The following is an 18,078-nucleotide window of genomic DNA, read 5'->3' as shown; positions in this document are numbered from 1 at the left end:
CATATGCAGTTTGATCTAATTTGACAGCTGGCCATTTTTTTTTTGTTTTGTCTGTTTTTGACATCGAATGTTAGACGGTACGAAGTTTGCCGAGTCAGCTAGTTATAACATTAACTAAAATCAATTAATTAAGCATCGTAATAACAGCGTTGCGATTTGATCAAGACACGCATTTGAAGAATTCGTAATGATAAGTATTTATTGATCTCTCACGGTCTCCATCATGATTTCAGAACAAGATCATTCTGCCAGTTGAAATAACAAGGTGATATGTTCCGTGACTTTGGTAACATCGCAATAATAAGTAACGATGTAATTATAATAAATATCTATATTGAACAAATACCAGAGGATGCATCTTCGTGATCAACTTTTGAGTTTTTTGTAGTCTAAATGTCAAATTTTGAGGTGTTTGGAGAGACAGCCTTGAAATTTGAGAAATAAATGATTTTGTTTTTTGAAAGTTTTCGGGAACTTTTGTTGTTCGTTATCGTGAGTTGTGGGCTTGAGACGTAGATTCTAAGAATTGTGTTTAAAAATTTATCAAACAAATCTAAGGTAATTTATTGGTCTCCAAAGGGAATAAATCGAAGAAACGTTTGCAATAGTAAATTTTGTTAAGGAATTTAGAAATGACATTATTTGATTACAAGGTTCAAACTGACGAATCTTTAAAAAAGCAAATTCATCCTTGAAATCCAAATTACCCAAACTATTTCATTGCAAAACGATCGTAATGTGTCTGGCGACATGCGCGGGCGCAGCTTGAGAGAAACCGATGCGTCTGCGACTGAGACGAGATCAATTGATAGCGGTAACGATGTCAATTATGATGAGATAAGTGCCGACATTATCGGAGGCTGCTACAGACATTATACTGATTGAGAAATTACTGTAGCCGTGTTTCAAAAGAAAGGGTTGAAGAGGTGTCTGTATTCTTAAGCGTTAAGGGCCTGCAGATAAGCTGTATCAGTTTGTGTAAAGTGATAAATAGATTAATACTAGCTGACCCAGCAAACGTTGTTTTGGCGATTTTTTTTTTCTAGTTTTATGTATTTTTAGTGCCACATTATAAAAAAATAAAAAAAAACAATTTCGTCAAAAAAATAAAATATTTTTTTTAGTGCGAGCTACCCTTGACACTTAGGGGTATGAAAAATAGATGTTGGTCGATTGTCAGACCTACTGAATACGCATATAAAATTTGGTATAAATCGGTTAAGCCGTTTCGGAGGAGTACGGTAACTAACATCGTGACACGGGAATTTTATATATGTATGTTTTAAGAGTTTCATATTAGTTTCTGAGGAGGCTTTTGCCATTTAAAAGAAACCTTCCTGTCATCATCTGACATGCAAGTGATCAATTGAAAACGAGTCTTTAACATAGGAATTGCATTTTTTTTGTAAATAAGTAGGTAATCTTACTATCGTTTCTTATTGAGCTTATATTTGTGGTCGAAAACCAAAGTATTTTGGTTTATTAAGCCTACTATTCTACTTGTACAGATCTTGTTTGTCACATGCTAAGCATGTTAATATATAATATACCCTGGGACAACTCACACACGGTTATCTGACCCAAGCTAAGCAGAGCTTGTGTTATGGTAACCAAACAACTGATAAACTTACTCATATATTTCTAAATACATACATATTATAGATAAATTACAGCCAGACACCAGAACAAATGATCATGCTCATCACGCAACATTTGTCCTGGGCGGGAATCGAACCCACGACCTCCGGTATAGCAGTCAGGGTCACTTACCACTAGACCAACAGTCCCGTCATCATCATAATGTTAGACGGGATTCAAAACAGCGAATTCCTTTTCACTAATAGAAAAAATTGAGCTCCTAATCAGAGCCTAGTCACAGGTTCAAGTCCTATCTGAGGAATAATTGTGCTATGATAATTTAACCATAAAGTCGGTCTACTCTTTTAAACATGACTAATAAAGGCCCATTCAGACCCATAAACCTACAACACGTGGTTATTTAGGGCACGTTCACAAAACAGTTTCTACTATTGCACCAGACAATGGTTATTTTATCCAAATTGACGCGTTTGTTCACCTGCGCCGGCGCATCGCGTAAACAACGCCTTTATTAGCTTTTGTGTGTTTTACATTGTGATTGTCGTTTCTAGAAGTATTGTGTGTTGTGTACTTTGGTATATTGGGTAGTTTGGTACCCATTGAGTAGTTTCTTATATCTTCAGTTAATATAGTAGTAACACTATTGCAAGGAGCAAAAGTTCTTTTTGTGTTGAAGCTCAGAATTTCAATAAAATTTTTGCGTTTTCATTTTTATCCATGCTTATAATATTTTGCACGAATATAATAGTTAGAAGAATTTTGTTTTGCTATTAAAAAGACGATCAGCGGCAGTAAGAACTCAGAACAAGCGTTGCTGGATCACACAAATAGGTACTTTTCCTACAACGGGATCGAACCTGCGATGAGTCGCGCAAAGCAGGTTTGCGATGGCCACTCGGCTAGTAGTAGTTGAGCCAAACATGCTTATTTAATGTTTTCTGGACATAATCAATGAAACCTTTGACGGATTGAAGGTCTTTGTCGCTTTAAACACTTTCTAATGCCATTGTTTTTCAGATATTCTCGAAGATTCCTTTCCAAAAAGAACATATCCGGCCTAAACAGGCAGGTGCTATAATTTTACATAACGTCACGGGTCATAACTCGTCTGAAACGATCCCAGCGGCCCAGCCTCCGCTGATCTCATGAATATATTCCTACTAACTTGCACAATACTTATTTAATGGCCGGCTATCAAGCCGTAATGCGGGGAAAGCCTCGCATGCGAGACGCTATGCGCGTGCGCAGATGAAAGTATGGATTACACACGTAATAATTAATTATGTCTCAAAATGTTATAGTTTACGTTCATTATTGTCGTGGGTTTTTTTTTGTGATGTGTTATTTTTGGTTGTTATGTTTTATTGTTATAGTGATATTAATGGTGGAGTTAAAAAAATATAATTAAATGGTTATTAATTGAAATGTATCATGGTGGCCTTGCGGTTTTAAAAATGGATTTGTATCCATTAGGTGCAGGATCGATTCTAATGCAGACAAAGTACCAAAGTGTCCTATTTTAAAGTAATTGTATTTGTCGTTAGTAGGTATCTATTTTTTTTAAACGACTACACCCGCAGTAAGGAATTTAATCCTTGTGTCGCGGGGGGTTTTACAAACATACGAATTACGTGCACAAAGACACCCTGACACAGAACAACCATCAAACCCGCGACACGTCGCGCTCAGTGGCCTTTTTTTACAACCCGCAGCAAAGTGGAACAGCATAAGGTTTTGGCAGGCTATGTATTTGCGAAGACTTGTAGTCAGTAGTAATAATATTTGTGATAGAAACTAAGGTCAACAAGTCAGTTTCATACTTTCATCCAATAACGAAATTGACAAGATAATATTACAAAGGTATTATTCCTATCCATGTATAGAAAACCACCGACAAACTAGCATACCTACATTATTATTATTACCCCATTCTGAGTAAGAACATTTACAATATTTTACAACATTCCAAGTCGCTTTAAGTTGACGACAAAACCTAAACAAACTTAAGTTAACGAGGTATTACTTAACACTAGTATAAGCACCTCTAAGAGCAAGACTTAAATGTGCAAGCGAGATGGCACTCTACGAGGAATATAGTGGCGTCTCTTTTGCACAATCAACAACCATACTTTAGAAGATAGTTGTAGGCTTTCTAGGCGGTCCTTAATATCTAAGTGTTTAAGGTTTAAGCTCTCACACCTGTGGTTAGGCAACACTCGGTTAACTTAATGGAGCTTAATTAACTAAGGGTATGTCATATTAAGAGACGTTTAGTTTGTAGAATATTGTTGTTCGAGATGTACCTAAATTGTTTGAAGTAATTGACATTCCCTCATACTAAGTGTTGTGGTGAAACTGTGGTTGAAGTTTGTTGTTGCTTATGTAGGAAGCTTTTGAAAGGTAAATTTTGTGCTTTTACTTGTAACATGTGAGTGATATATAGCGACATGTAGTTTTTGAATGAAATACAATGAAAAATGATATGGCCTTTGTTTCATATATTGTCGGGAAAATTAAATTTGTCATAGGGATAGGTACCCCAGGACACCTAACGCTTAGTAATTTTTTAAAAATACACTTGGATTTAAATTTTAACAATGCAATTATCATACAAAAATAATATACATATAATAAAAAAATAGATTTATAGAATGCTCGCTATTGCACACCACAAAATAAACAACAACATGGAACCGCAAGGAGAATTTAACAAAATTACACCCAGTAAGCATCATGAATGGGCAATAGGGTTATATCTCGATCCGAAAAATTCGCAAGCAAAACCAACAGCTTAACCAAGTTAAAATTCACTTATGATACAGTTTAACGCACTTATCGCGTAGCTATCGATCGCCTTTCCACGTGCGCAAGCGCAGCGCACTGACCATGACTTTTATATCGAGAGCGCGTCGGTGCGCGGGCGCATGCATGCATCGTACGTGTGCGATAATCATGTGCAATGGATTAAATAACTTGAGGTGTTATTGTCTTTATGAGTGGCGAATGAACTGGTCTTGCGTGGTATATTGTTTTTGTAGATTTATTTGCAGAGGACTCAGAATGAATACTATACTGTCGATAATTTATACGTCATCGGGTATGGTTAAGCTAGTAACTACCTATGAAAGTATAGAGTATGATTTTTTTATTTAGTGTCTTGTCAGAACTTTTTCCGGACCTATCTTGGAAGTTGAAGTACCGAATACCTATTGCTTTTTGACAATCGAAGTCAAGAATTACATTATGTCTTAAGGCAATTTACAGGCAGCATTTTTAAACAGCCTTCGTGTACAAAAATAGCATCCATGCATTTAAGAGATTCGATTAGCATTACCGAATAAAATGTTAAAGATCAAAGAATCAGCCATTTCAGCAATAAATATTACCAGTATTGTATGTTTTTTGTTCCAATAAAGAACTACTGTCCGATAGATCGTATTTAATACATTAAGTTCACTAAATTAGTTTTTCGCGAGTGTCACGATGCGTACAATTTATATTCGATTGCGTAAACTGGAACGTTCTAGAGAAGCCTTGGAGGAGACGGAGCTTCGTTTAAAGTTAGATCCAGATCTCTTTTGCTGTTTGTCCAAAATGTCCTATTTTTTTGTCTAAGCTATAAAATATTTGGAGGCTCGAAACAGCAGAATTTTATGGACCTTATCTTTTCAAAAAATAAATACATTTTAATATTCTATTCTAATATAATTGTTTTCAACGCTGTAACTAAAAGCCCTAATCCCACAAGATAATATTATGTGACATTTCTGTGCATGTGACTTGAAATTTTGTGAAATTCCCCGCGATTAAAGAATTCAATTCCTTAGAGCGGGAGTGTTTTTTTTTAAACAGTATTTTATTTAAACATTATAGGAGTAATTATTTAGATAGGACTCAAATATAAAGCTTTATAAATTATAAATATTTGATTATGCAAGTAGGTATATAAACATAAAGTTGTCAGACTCTGGTTGGGCTCGAAACTAGTCAGGCGATCTCGATAATACGCGTGACTATCACGCCTCACGAAAGCTATTACAGTTATGTAGTTTACAATATTACACCATAGCTCTATATGCAAACACTTTCAATATAGAATGCGTGAGATTACAATTACATTTCGAGTGGTCCAAATTGAGGTACATATCGATGAGTCGGAGCACATTCTCGTGCCCTTGGCGAGCTGTCGCCTTCACCTTAATGCGGAAAGTCAGGCTTTTAGTTTAAATAGTACAGATTATTTATTTTCCATTATTTATATTTGTGGAAGATTGTTATGTGATGTGGTTTCTGCATACATAATTTTTTCGTTCGTGAAGAGATTTTTGTTGTCACACTTATATTAAACGCGGAAGTATTGAGCGTTTTTTTTATATGCGTGTGTGTTAGTTGCCTTTTTATTCCTAAATGGCTGGATTGGTTTATTTGCAATTTGTACTCTATAACTTTTGCCCCTAGTTGGATCAAACAAGCTGATCGTACCGCAATGGGCCTGTATAATTCATCGTTTTGTACAACCAACTTACGTATCTTTAATCAATCATTTTTTGATGATTTCGTTTCAATAATTTCAGAGCAGACCCCTAAAAATACACATGCATAATGTAACAAGCGTTTCAAATTATCCATGCACTTACAAAATAGTTGAGTTACTTATAATGAGAGTTACAATAGTCATTCATGAAGCAAGGCGCCAATTTACAAAGGTTATAAAAGATTGCTTTTAACTTAAAGCTGAAATGAACTCTATTTTAAAGAACGAAGGTCGGGTTTTGCATGGCCTAATAAAGTGATTGATGTAATTAATTGGGTGGGATATTAAAGGTAAGCATGTGTGGAAAGGAGGCCGTAATAGGGAATATTATGTATTTGTCAATCTATTGTGAAGAACAGAAAATTATTGTAATCCATTTTGCATTTGATTCTTTCGGTAGAGAAGGTTTACTTTTATGAGTATGTGTTATGGACTTACGCTACTTACAGCTTAAGATTAAACTAACAATAGATTAATACAAATAAACCTTTTGGAGGGGTTCAACACACTAAGTAACTTCTGAGCTTTAAGCTTTCCAAATAATAAAACAGAAATATTATATTTTTTTAGAAACTAGCTCTTGCCTGCGACTTAGTCCGCGTGGTTAGAAGATATAAGTTATGATTTAGGTATACCTGCCCGGTTTTTTTCACATTCTCCATTGTATCTTAGCTCCTATTAGTCGCAGCGGGATGGTTTATAGCCTAAAGCCTTCCTCGATGAATGGTCTATTCAACACAAAAATAATTTTTTAATTTGAACCAGTAGTTGCTGAGATAAGCGCGTTCAAACAAAACACTCTTCAGCTTTATATATTAGTATAGATATAGATTAATTCAGACGGGACTTAAACCTGCGAATATAGATTCAACGCTCCAGTTTAATAAAATGTCAAAAACTTCAAGTGCTCGTAAAAGCTAACTAGGTCATAACATGACCAGTTTAAGTCACATTCGATATAACCTTCCATACGCGAGGTCCGGCCATCTTGTTGATATTAAAAACTAGTCTGCACTGACCCTTATAAGTTTGGACATTCTATACGACCACCTAGCTTTAGGAGTGTGTGTATGTATGTTTATTAGTGAGCTAGTAAATAGCCTACACGTGGTCTGTCTTTACTGAGATATTGGTTTTATAAATAAAATATATGTCGGAGATGAGCATGAGAATAAATAACTAAATCATAATTAAAACCTCATTGGTGAAAAATAGTTCGCAACCTCATTCATAAAACCTATATAGTTACTGTTCGCGCCAATACTGGCTGGTTGTAAAATAGAAGCGCGGGTATATTTGAATTTAGAATAGTGGATTATAAGTTTGAAGATGGTCGTGTTACTAAGTGATTATTGCGTAATATTAAAGTTAGTAATTGTTGAGGCGTAATTGATGATTGTGTTGTTAATATTGTGAATATAGATTGTGTAAAGTAACTAAATAATGTGTAATGATTGGACAGCGCAAGGCTGGCGAGTTTGTTGCGCCGTTTGTTCTCTCCAGCGCGCTTAGCAAGCGGTGACGGGCGGGCGTTGTTGGGAATATGTCCCGATAGGGTTAGGATTAAACGATAATGAGATAATGAGGCGTGAATGTGTGTTTTATTGAATACCCTATCCCGATGTCGGCTATCCTGATACCCAAAAGAGAGCTACGCCGACATATATTTAAAGCTTTTCGCTTGTATTTTCGTTTGTCACCAGGCTGTATCTCATAAAACTTAATGGCTTTGAAATTTTGACTCATCATGTAATTGTGATTCAAAAACTTAAAGATTATAGTTAAGCAGCGATTCGTACAGACATAACTTTGATGGGTCACCTATTTTTTGTTGCAAATGTATTTTGTCCTTTTCTTTTCTTTTTAGAAATTACTTTTTTATTAAAAGTTAAATTAATATTATTTGACATTTTAATACATCGTTAACAATATTCAAATATTAATTTTCATTGGTACAAGAATTTTGTTTAAGATAGAACAAGTATATAGTGACCTCTCTTTTATTAAAGGCCATTTCTAAATACTGTACCCAAAACCAGTCACTAATAAACAATGTTCAACTTGTGCTAAATGTCATTATTCTGTTAATTGGCAATCTGAGTACATCGCATAATTGATTATCCATAGATCATAAGGTCTTGGCTCGGGTTAGGACTACAAAAAAACTAAGTAATTTGAAATATTGTAATTATTATTGCCTTAAAGTTTAGGTAAATACGTATTTTGCGGAAAATATTTGGGACGTTTATCTTAAGGGCTACTGGGACGAATAAAGACTATTCTTTTTAATTGCGGTATGTGTGAAATGTCTAATGAAATATATAAAAAAATATTTTCTGTCAACTTATTGCGCCACAGTTGCGCAACTCGTCGCAACAGTTACCTATGACCCGAGTGCGACATGCGTGTCTGTAATTGTAAGCCTCACGTTTACGTTATTCGCTAAGCTTTCCAATATGTCGTTGTGTAAGTTATTTTCGAAAACGTTAACAAAAAACATCTACCAAATCTCAACAGAAAGTCAATAATAATAGTTTTTTGTCCAAAAAGTATTTTATCATTTGAATACCGTATTTTATTGAAGGCTTTCTTCTTGCCCTCTACAACCTACTTTATAGGCTAAAACATTCCATGCTAAATCTGTAATTGCATTTTATAACTCCATTCAAATTGAAGTTAATTATTGCGCAAATATGCTCGTCACATGTCACATGAAAAGTAACTACAGTACCAAAAAGCAGCAAAATAATATAAAATTAATAGACGATTGTAAAAGTCCGGACTCCACGCAAGATAGCGCACGCGATGTTAATGTTGTCTTAATGTAATATAGTTGTTTGCTTTACATTTAAGTCAAACATGAATATTTTTTTGTTTATTGCATTTTTAATTTACGTATTGGTCACGACAATGTGTGTTTAAGAACACGATTAAATAAACCAAGAAACACAAAAAAGTAATCAGCAAATCATCATGAATGTGTCAAGCTTTTTTTTCAAATTGGTGGATTTTCTATTCAATTTTGTATTGCGTTTTACTGAACCTCCCTATTTTGAAAATTTGAACTAATGTTTGTAAGTCAAACTGCTGCTTAATGTTACCTCAATCGGGGCTCAAACCCTCAGTACGTCGCTTACAGTTTAGTGCCTTTCAACACTGGACTGTCCGTGCTTATCTTAATTCGGTGTCCAGCCTCTAACCGCCACGGGATGATGTGTCAAACGTAATGCTGTGGGAACCGAGATCCATTGCGATGCGTTTTGATTGTAGATAATATTATAATGTGGCTTGAGTTACGAGCTGATGCGGCGATAGTCAATACACTACTTTCTATACGAATAGAAAACTTTTCAACGATTTTATTAAACAATGAGAAGAAATTGTGATTATTATTATAATTGGCAGGGAATCAGTGACAATACTCGCATGTAAAAAAAATAAGTAAAATAGAAAATATAATCTCTTCATTGTTTGAAATCGGTTTTAGAATGAAATGTTTTTTTTCTTATAAAATTAAATTAATACGTTTTTTTACGTATTCTTTTCTATTATTTAACAATATTTAGTTATATTGCACTTATAAAAAGAGTCTTATCAATCAGTATATTCGCCATCGCTTATGCCTTAGACCGTCAAATCTAATGTTGTTTTGCAATAATTATGTTTATTTAGCGCCAACAGTAGCGACCTTTAGGGAAATTGCCAGTCGCCATATTGTTGCCATTCTTGCTTTGTATGAGTTGAATGGCAATGATCATTACGCTTTGTATGATGTATTAGATTTGTATGTAATGCACAGTTATTGATGATTGTTGGTCAATGGTTTGATCGATGAATTTGAAGAATTATTATGATATTTAGCCCTTATAGGTCGTGGCTTTAGGGCTAATTGTGTTGGCTCATGACTTTTGACAGGTGATTAGCGTTCATGTATTATTTTGGTAGAGTCGATTAATCACTCGGTTAAGTAGAGTTTGATGTGTCAACAATGCTTTTAATTAATACGTGTCTTTAAATTTTGCGCAAAATTTTTGGTACTTCATCTGAAATATTTAACTAATAAAAATAATGCCGAAATATAAGAAGAGTGGATTGGAATAACTTTATTCCAACTTTGAATTTTCATGTAAGCATCCAAAATAATTTAAGTTCATTTAAATTCTTCCAAAGATAGAAAGTCTCTCCAGTATTTTCTTTATCGTATCGTTGCACCGTTGTACTATTGAAATAATCACATACAAACCTTTATGTCCCGCTGCCCTATTCGACGAATACAAGCACTGCCAATCAGGTCTTTAGTTAGATGTCTGTAATTATTCATATTATGCACGTTACACGCGCTGTGTCTAATCCTATAGACGTCGCGGTGTGGACACGCCAGTGAAAGGTCGCAGGTTCAAACCTTTGTTGTACTTAATGCTAAATGACGAAATATACATAGAACAATAAAACTACGAAATAAAATTATCTTGAAAATCTTAGTCACTGTAAGTAAAACCTCATTTGCAATCGTGAGGTCAGTGATGAATAAGTTATTGCATGTCGTTTGTCTCTTAAGTCAATATCATTATGTAAATTAAAGTTTTTGAAAAAAAAACTTAATTTATTTTGCTTTGGAACTTGCGGATTTTACATTGCCAAATTGACAGTAGCTTTAAAAGCTCTCAGTTAGGTTTGATTCGATGAAACTGAAAATTCATTAGTTGAACAGATGTGAATATTTTGCTGTAATTAGTTTTTACTGTAATTATTTATGTATCTGGGCGAATTGAGTCCGAAGCGAAATGAGGATCTAAAATATACTGATATTTTATTTTATTATAAAAACAATGTAAATAAATTTTACTTTTATTTCATACGCTTATTACTTTGTTAAGACACGACACGTCATATCGACAACTTTAAACTTTGTCGAGTAAAAGACATCAACGCGTTGAACACCTTTTAGTACTAAATAGTTAAATTCATTTCAAAATAAGTGTTATTATGTTCCTAGGTTTCTTACTAGTGCTTTAAAGAGAATATTTGGAGAACAACCTTCACCTTCCACACCTTCAGTGAAAGTTTGTCTGAAAATTATACAAAATGATGTATAACATATTAGAAAATTTGTATGAAGTAGACACCATTCATAGAAATATTCAGTCAAGTCATTACCGTTTTATAATTTAAAATTTTTCGTAGTTAGCAATCGTTAATTATTTTTAGCACACGTATATATTCATTTTTAACATTATTACGATCAAAACAGGAAACAGTTCTTTGACACTAAAGATCACAAAGTACTAATAGAGTAAAGGACGTGTCGGTGAGCGTTCGAATGCGCGTGCGCAGCGGCCGAGCGTCGCCAAGGATAGTCCAAAATGTCACGGAACAGTAAACTTGATATTATTCAGGATGTCTGAGTATTGATATATTGTAAACAAAGTATTTTTGTGAAAGTCAGTAAGTATATCGATAAATATATTGTAATCGTTATAGTTCAATCATCGGTATGGAATGGATAAGGTGTCATCGCAAAATATAAAATAAAAAATTGCTTATAAATTAATGAATTTTTTTCGGATTTTATATTTTTAATCTCTATTAATATTCTCTTCATAAGATGTCTTTGACACTAATCTACGAAATGTATAAATCAATCAATCGACATCCGGTATTGTAGAGCGAGTAATGTTTTATTTTATTGTCTTTATACCAATTTATAATAATGAAAAGATTAATAAACTCTTCGGACACCACTCAAAGAGCAATAAAAATGTTTCGTTTAAATTTTTTAACAATAATTTCCTAATGATAAAAAATACAAATAAGATATTTAAGTGGCACAAATCATGTTTGCGAGTTATGATTGCAATCTTAGCACTTACTGGGTAATAGTGCAAGTTGCAAGTAAATGAGGTTGCGAGAGCGTCGCCGACCGACCTCGATATTAATAACTAAACATAGTAATGTGACTAATTTCCTGATGACATACGTATATACAGGTCTGCTGGTCTAGTGGTTAGTGGTCCCGACTGCTATAACAGAGGTCGTGGGTTCGATTCCCACTCAGGACAAATGTTTGTGTGATGAGCACAATGATTTTAATTTGTCACTCGATGTCTAAATTATCTATTAAATGTTTGTGTTATCCGTGTACTACTCATAGTACAAGCTTTGCTTAGTTTGAGACCGTCTAGTCTCAGTGTGAAAATTAGAAAACAGGTCAATTGAAAACTGAGTGACGATCCTGTACAATGCTACTGAAACTATTAATTAAAATAAAAAAAAACTTTCAAGACCTAATAAGAAACGTGAATCGTGATATTCATAATATACAGAAATCAGATTCTTCTAACATACTGTATAAACTATTGATTTTTATTTTACGTGTAGATATATTATAATAATAGCATTTTTATGTTAAAGCAAATATACCTAATTTAGCCCTCATTTAGCTCCTTTCCACGGTTCTGAATTAAACTCAAGCCTAACGGTAGTTAAGTTTTCGACAATAGCGGAACATTTAGAAACCTAACTTGTTATCTTAATTGTTTTTTTTTGCAATTTTCATATCATTGTTAATTATCTAGACCCGAATTCTAATTCAACAGTTACAGCAGAATGTGCAGTTGTCACATAATTAATTGTGCAACACTCAGTCCGTGTGAACAAAACACGAAATCAATTGACATCCTCCATTCTTATACTTAGACGGCTAATTAATATAATTAACACTAATTAAACAAACACTTACCCAAAACGTAATTTTCACACGTTACCAAAAACGTATCACTAACTGAAAAGTTATGTCACTCTGTCACTTGTGTTCACTTGACGACAATCGAACTGCTTTTAATTTGTAAAAAGAAAAAAAGGCATTAAAACGCTAGACAAAAAAATAATACGCACAAATAAAAGTTAGAAAAAATAATACGCTACAAAAAAAAATCCGTGAAAATTTTAAAAAGCGAACGCGTTCTTGTTAGCATGATATGTTAATTGACAACAGCTAATAGATATTATAACACAGTTCCTAGGTTGTATAACGGATTCATAACGTGTGTATGGCAAGAACTGCAGTCTACCCGACACAATGGATTCCCACGCCGGCTAAGAGTCCTACACTTACGCAAACACATAATTAGGTTCGTTTTTTTACATCAAAACATTTGGACATTGTCTAACATATTTGACAAAGCAATGTTAGCTGTTTGTGAAAAAAATTAAACATTGAACTATTGTCAAAGCGAGCTGGTGAGAAGATTAGATTAAAGGTTATGTAAAAAGTCGGTCAAATGAATATATACAAGATCGTTGGAAATGATATATTTGATACATTGAACACAATGCAATGCCGACGCTGTAGCTGTTTCTTATGAACGTTTCCAGACAAACTTTAACCTCGTCATTTTTAATTAATTTAGCATTTCGCGTTTTCAACGAAAGTGAGTTTGAATGTCTAAGTATTGACCATGTTGCGGTAACTTGTAATCTCACCGAAGATTAGGAATTTTATTGTTATGATGATAAACTTTCGTTTTCAAACCGTTTTATGTGATTGATGCACGAGTTTGTAAACGATACTTGTTATTTAAATCACAATTTCCTTTTCAACACAAGCAACCCCTAACAAAGAAATACTAAAAACCAAAAAAATAATAAACTAAACGGAAAAATATAGAAACAAAATAAAATTAAAAACGGAAATACAAATTAAAAGCAGTCCGTAAAACTCCGACAAAACAAAAATCGCAAACAAAAAATAAAAATATAAAATTAAATAAAAAAATACCGGTGCAGTGGTAGCTTTAGAGACGCGTAAGGATGCGCTCGCGACGGTCGGCCGTCGACGAAGACTGCGCGCTGTGCGCCGGCGCAGGTATCACGGAGGGGCGACGCCGAGAGCATCCGTGATTGTTCTCCTTATTACTCAAACTTTATACACAGATATACCGACACCGAGAGCTGCTTGTGTTGCAAAATTGTACGTCTCATACCTAGTGGTAGCTCGCGGGTTTGCTTGCTAACTTATGCTGTTCAGCTTTGTTGTATCAAAGCCGTTTTAAGTAGGAATCTTCGCAATAATTGCGCTGGTACGAAACGCCATAGTTAGTAGCGTAATAAATTAGAAAACTTAAAAAAGAACGTTAAATTAACTATAAGATTTTTACACTGTAATTAAATTAATAAAACTCTTTTTTCTTCAATTTTGTTCTTTTACTAATTTACAAACTGCATACAATGTTTGCTGTGATTCAGATGCCTTTCCATATGATATACTATTTTTGATTCGGGACTTTCGGTTTTAGCGAAAATATGTCGTGGGTAGAGACGGATGCTATCACCTACGCGTGTATTTACGCTAAGATAACAAGCGCAGTTTTCATCTAAGAGTGACAGAATTTTCGTGAAACAAACAAAATCGATATATAACGATCGAATCTGATATCGATGTTTTTTCTTCCTATTATGTACCCATTTAAATTAAAAATCTAATATATAAAATTCCCGTGTCACGATGTTAGTTACCGTACTCCTCCGAAACGGTTCGAGCGATTTTTATGAAATTTTGTAAACATATAAGGTAGGTCTGAGAATAGAACAACATCTATTTTTCATACCCCTAAGTGTTAAGGGTTGCTCACACTAAAAAAATATATTTTATTTTTGGAACGAAATTGTTTATTTTTATTTTTTTATAATGAGGCATTTAAAAATACATACAACTAGAAAAAAAAATTCGGCAAAACAACGTTTGCTGGGTCAGCTAGTAATGTTATAAAAACAGCCAAATTATCGAACAACTCTATTTTTTGAACGCGCTAATCTCAGGAACTACTGGTTTAAACTGAAAAAATCCTTTTGTGTTAAATAAACCATTCATCGAGGAAGGCTTTAGGCTAAAAACCATCACGCTGCGACTAATACGAGGGAAGATACAATGGAAAATATGTAACAATCAGGGCAGGTATAAATCATAACTTATATCTTCTACCCACGGGGACGAAGTCGCGGGCAACAGCTAGTTAATTAATATAAATGAAACTTCTCACTAATATTCACTAATATATTTCATAAAATAATTGATGCAATATAATTGACTAGTAGTGAATGACAAGTTTTGTTGGAAAGGAAAATCCATAATCAAGTTATAGTGCGTTCATAGCGTTTGGAAAGCCACCGACGCTCCTACACAGATTCATTCTATACGAGCGACAATAGTGCATGAGAGAGGCTTGCGGTCGTGGGCTCTAATCCGCTCTATTGAATAGCAAACTAATTACAGGAAATAGTCGAAATATTATTCGACGAGAGATTTCGAATTTAACGATTGGAACAGTTAAAAAAAAATTGTTTGATAAATATCGACTGTAAATCGACGGTGGTTTGAAACAACAAACCAATCACTTTCATAAATAAGAGCGATTCGTTTGAGTTTACTCATGTTAGATTGTAATATTTGTAATTATTTACTTTCAGTGATTTTAATTACAAGAATTAGTATTTAAAGAACTCTTGTTGGGTCTGAAACTGGTCAGGGAATTGCGATAGATACGCGCAAGGAAATCAATAAGTCAAATTTTCTTTTTTATTATCCGAAGTTCTACATTCGGTTCCAGTTTAACAAACTCTTTCGCTACAATACCCTTTAACCTCTGATACCTTTCAGAGATCAAACCTTAATATAAGTCAGTTGAGATCTATTTACTGCAACAATGAGAGGCTGCCGTCAGCTGTCGAAATGTGACGGAAGCTTCAGGCTTACCACACACGTATTGTTCAATCGTGAGCTATTCAATAAATAAAGTACTAGAGCTAACTAAAACGCGACTGTATGGATAGCCGAGTGGTATAACTTACCACACTAGGTGTCGCGGGTTTGATCTCCGATTAGAACAAGAATTTGTGTAATCCAAAAATTATTGTTCCAAGTGTGGGGATTTCTGGCATATAACTTGAATTCATTGGCCTAGCCTTTTCCCAACTATGTTGGGGTCGGCTACCAGTCCAACCAGTTTCAGCTAAGTACCAGTATTTTACAAGGAGCGACTGCCTATCTGACCTCCTCAACCCAGTTACCTGGGCAACACGATACCCCTTGGTTAGACTGGCTGTCAGACTTTTTCAAGCTTCTGACTACCTGTAACGACTGTGTGCCTTCCGAAACACGAAGGAACTCGTTATGACAAAGATGGTCACCCATCTACGGACCAACCGCGTCAAGCATAGCTTAACCTGTGATCGAATCACTTATGCGGTTATAGCTTAGCCACGAGCTCCTGGCATATAACTTGAATGCTAGTGCGAAACAAGGATCAAATCAATAAGTGTAGAAGATTTTTCAAGAGCTCGATTTTTATGAAAATATAAAAATAACTAAATATATAAATACAAGCAACAATGCGGGTACAGCAAGTATAGTAAAATAAGTAAAAACCCAATAAATATTAAAATAAATATTGTTCTAAGTAATGGGCGGAGGCATTTCTTCAATTTAATGATTTTTAGGGTTCGGTACGCAAATAATTAAATTGGAATTCATTACTAAGAGAGTCTGTCCGTCTGTCGCCGGACTGTATCTCTTGAATAGACATAGCTAGACAGTTAAAATTAACAAAGACAATGTATTTTTGATCTGAAAAAAATTGAGGTTTAATAAGAGTCATGAATTTGATGGCTGATATTTTTAGTTTTCTTTAACTTATTTGTTTAAAAAACCTCGGTATTGCGAAAAAATCCACCAAAAAATAAAAAAAACAATTGTAATAATTTTCAGTTTGTCCGTTCGTTAGATAACAAGCTAGCACTTATCACTGACATGCACTTCACTTACTGCACCTGATTTATGAGGTCTCCGGGTTCAGTTCCCGGGTCGTGCAAAGTCAGGCGTCACGTAACGACCTATAGATCGTATTTGTAGAGTAGAGGCAACAACATAAAGTAACCCATTGTTTGTGGCGCGCTATAAAGAACGCCTGTCTCCCCCCCGGTTTAATCTACGGTGAACTGTGAGGTAAAGCCATGGGATTTTTGATCAAATAGGAAAGTGTTTTTTTATTTAAATGTATTTTTTTGAAATTAAATCATTTATTTTGGCGATATATCATCATATATGATATGTCTTTTTGAGAATGCTGGAGTCGACATTTCCTATCTGACTACCCTGAGAAGATATGTCGAAACAAACTCAGCAATCTCTTTTAAAGCCCAGACAATTTTTAAATGCGAGTGTAAATGTAATAAACCAATACAGAGTATTTCTAAGTCTTATGATTACCTTAGAAATGGTTCCTACCAAAAGAGTAAAAATGAAAACTATTAGATATTATTTTAGAGCCCATTATATTCAAAGTCTTTGGTCTTTGTTCCATCAAACCGTTCCATCAGTATCTTTGGTCTAGATAGTTAAAAATTTCACAGATGACGAATTCTGTTGCTTCTATAATAACAAATAGTAAAAATTTATATCATCGTTAAAAAACGCTTGGTACGGATATAAATATGACTATTTTTACGCCTCTTTCTTAAGTCCGACTCGCACTTGACCAATTTTTATGTTAATTCTCGGTAATAATAAATATTTATGTGCTTTTCCATAATAATTTCATATAGCGCAGTGTTGCTTACAAACACGAATTTCTTAATTATGCAATTAAAATAGTCATAACTCTTTTAGAATTTTCGTAACGACATTTTCTAGACGCAACTTGTTTTGAAAGCCTACTTTAAGATTTCAGGGATCATTTTTAGAATGTCACACTATGAAATTGGTTAAAACCATACACATAGAGAAATGACAGAGCATCCCACACTCAGGACTACAAAATGCGAGAGAGAGCAAATCTGCGGCCAGTAGTTGTTTCTTTCTATAGTTCCGATTGGTCCAACCAAAAACATAGATAAGAGACAGGTATAGGCCGCATCATCGCTCTATCTCTTTCTAAAGAGTGGTCTTTTTG

General features: G+C 34.3%; 1 protein-coding gene across 1 annotated transcript in view; it reads right to left on the bottom strand.

Moving 5' to 3' along the window:
* Positions 1-14,631, bottom strand: part of LOC113499230 (mucin-17) — a 58,250-nt gene extending 43,619 nt beyond the window's left edge. Inside the window, exons 1-2 of the mRNA XM_026879625.1 lie at positions 13,911-14,631; positions 12,873-12,967 (exon numbers count right to left, since the gene is read on the bottom strand). The gene's annotated coding sequence lies outside the window, so the exon portion shown is untranslated. The remainder of the gene's footprint in view (positions 1-12,872; positions 12,968-13,910) is intronic.
* Between the last annotated feature and the right edge of the window lie 3,447 nt (positions 14,632-18,078).

This window comes from Trichoplusia ni, chromosome 12 (genome assembly GCF_003590095.1).
Source record: "Trichoplusia ni isolate ovarian cell line Hi5 chromosome 12, tn1, whole genome shotgun sequence".
NCBI lineage: Eukaryota > Metazoa > Arthropoda > Insecta > Lepidoptera > Noctuidae > Trichoplusia > Trichoplusia ni.
Note: the sequence above shows the minus strand (reverse complement) of the source record. Positions and strands in the feature narration are given on the sequence as shown.